The sequence below is a fragment of the Lithobates pipiens genome, unplaced genomic scaffold (assembly GCF_037356315.1).
Source record: "Lithobates pipiens isolate NorthernLeopardFrog02 unplaced genomic scaffold, aLitPip1_a1.2 Scaffold_28, whole genome shotgun sequence".
In the NCBI taxonomy this organism is placed as follows: Eukaryota; Metazoa; Chordata; class Amphibia; order Anura; family Ranidae; genus Lithobates; species Lithobates pipiens.
In genome coordinates this window covers 166,892,758-166,895,257 of record NW_027507789.1, presented here as the reverse complement: position 1 = coordinate 166,895,257, position 2,500 = coordinate 166,892,758, and the positions used below count along the sequence as shown (strand labels likewise).

General features: G+C 45.4%; 3 non-coding genes across 3 annotated transcripts in view; all 3 read left to right on the top strand.

Annotated features, from left to right (window-relative positions):
• TRNAT-UGU (transfer RNA threonine (anticodon UGU)) overlaps positions 1 to 6 on the top strand; it is a 73-nt gene extending 67 nt beyond the window's left edge. The window contains exon 1 of the tRNA in view: positions 1 to 6. This exon is cut by the window's left edge and continues 67 nt beyond it. This is a non-coding gene — a tRNA (tRNA-Thr).
• Positions 7 to 1,924: 1,918 nt separating this feature from the next.
• Positions 1,925 to 2,007, top strand: TRNAL-CAG (transfer RNA leucine (anticodon CAG)). The gene has a single exon. It is a non-coding gene; the product is annotated as a tRNA-Leu (tRNA).
• A 106-nt stretch (positions 2,008 to 2,113) lies between these two features.
• Positions 2,114 to 2,186, top strand: TRNAT-UGU (transfer RNA threonine (anticodon UGU)). The gene has a single exon. It is a non-coding gene; the product is annotated as a tRNA-Thr (tRNA).
• The last annotated feature ends 314 nt before the right edge of the window (positions 2,187 to 2,500 follow it).

Here is a 2,500-nt window from a genome sequence, read left to right as displayed (position 1 = left end):
GGGCCTACCTGCAAGGCTTGGTGACTGTATCTCACATAGCAGCGTAATAAGAATTTTTCCCCAAGGGCACGTTAGGGTGGAAATGTTTGAAGGCCTCTAGATAATGAAATCAAAACGTTAGGATGACTTGACTTTCCGGAGTTCTTGAATTAGACAATATCTACTAGAAACACCCACTTTCTAATTCTGCATCCAAGGAAAAGTGCACTCGAAGCAAACGGCCATCTCTTGTTGACAGCAAAACGCTTGCTTTCTGCGTGTCTTTCTATTAAATCACTACTTTGCACTTTTAACATCCGGCTTTGTTGTTTCCTTCCAACGCTTTGGAAATAATGAGGGTAGCAATGAATGGTGACAAGGGTAAAGCTGCTTCTATTGCAATTTCTCCATCAAGTAACCTTCAGCGGATTTATTTTACGGGCACATTAGATCAACCTGTGAGCGTCGTCGGTCTCACCGAACCCCAAGCATCACAGGTCAGGATGGCCGAGCGGTCTAAGGCGCTGCGTTCAGGTCGCAGTCTCCCCTGGAGGCGTGTGTTCGAATCCCAATTCTGACAGCTTTTAAGCTTTTCTTTGCATGCATTCACATTCTCTAGCTCCACTACCGCTCAACGTCTAGGACAAAAAATAACTTGTCTTGGAACCAAGCATAAAGGGCTCCAGAGCTCAGGGGTTAGAGCACTGGTCTTGTAAACCAGGGGTCGCGAGTTCAAACCTCGCTGGGGCCTACCTGCAAGGCTTGGTGACTGTATCTCAAATAGCAGCGTAATAAGAATTTTTCCCCAAGGGCACGTTAGGGTGGAAATGTTTGAAGGCCTCTAGATAATGAAATCAAAACGTTAGGATGACTTGACTTTCCGGAGTTCTTGAATTAGACAATATCTACTAGAAACACCCACTTTCTAATTCTGCATCCAAGGAAAAGTGCACTCGAAGCAAACAGCCATCTCTTGTTGACAGCAAAACGCTTGCTTTCTGCGTGTCTTTCTATTAAATCACTACTTTGCACTTTTAACATCCGGCTTTGTTGTTTCCTTCCAACGCTTTGGAAATAATGAGGGTAGCAATGAATGGTGACAAGGGTAAAGCTGCTTCTATCGCAATTTCTCCATCAAGTAACCTTCAGCGGATTTATTTTACGGGCACATTAGATCAACCTGTGAGCGTCGTAGGTCTCACCGAACCCCAAGCATCACAGGTCAGGATGGCCGAGCGGTCTAAGGCGCTGCGTTCAGGTCGCAGTCTCCCCTGGAGGCGTGGTTTCGAATCCCACTTCTGACAGCTTTTAAGCTTTTCTTTGCATGCATTCACATTCTCTAGCTCCACTACCGCTCAACGTCTAGGACAAAAAATAACTTGTCTTGGAACCAAGCATAAAGGGCTCCATAGCTCAGGGGTTAGAGCACTGGTCTTGTAAACCAGGGGTCGCGAGTTCAAATCTTGCTGGGGCCTACCTGCAAGGCTTGGTGACTGTATCTCACATAGCAGCGTAATAAGAATTTTTCCCCAAGGGCACGTTAGGGTGGAAATGTTTGAAGGCCTCTAGATAATGAAATCAAAACGTTAGGATGACTTGACTTTCCGGAGTTCTTGAATTAGACAATATCTACTAGAAACACCCACTTTCTAATTCTGCATCCAAGGAAAAGTGCACTCGAAGCAAACGGCCATCTCTTGTTGACAGCAAAACGCTTGCTTTCTGCGTGTCTTTCTATTAAATCACTACTTTGCACTTTTAACATCCGGCTTTGTTGTTTCCTTCCAACGCTTTGGAAATAATGAGGGTAGCAATGAATGGTGACAAGGGTAAACCTGCTTCTATCGCAATTTCTCCATCAAGTAACCTTCAGCGGATTTATTTTACGGGCACATTAGATCAACCTGTGAGCGTCGTCGGTCTCACCGAACCCCAAGCATCACAGGTCAGGATGGCCGAGCGGTCTAAGGCGCTGCGTTCAGGTCGCAGTCTCCCCTGGAGGCGTGGGTTCGAATCCCACTTCTGACAGCTTTTAAGCTTTTAAGCTTTTCTTTGCATGCATTCACATTCTCTAGCTCCACTACCGCTCAACGTTTAGGACAAAAAATAACTTGTCTTGGAACCAAGCATAAAGGGCTCCATAGCTCAGGGGTTAGAGCACTGGTCTTGTAAACCAGGGGTCGCGAGTTCAAATCTCGCTGGGGCCTACCTGCAAGGCTTGGTGACTGTATCTCACATAGCAGCGTAATAAGAATTTTTCCCCAAGGGCACGTTAGGGTGGAAATGTTTGAAGGCCTCTAGATAATGAAATCAAAACGTTAGGATGACTTGACTTTCCGGAGTTCTTGAATTAGACAATATCTACTAGAAACACCCACTTTCTAATTCTGCATCCAAGGAAAAGTGCACTCGAAGCAAACGGCCATCTCTTGTTGACAGCAAAACGCTTGCTTTCTGCGTGTCTTTCTATTAAATCACTACTTTGCACTTTTAACATCCGGCTTTGTTGTTTCCTTCCAAC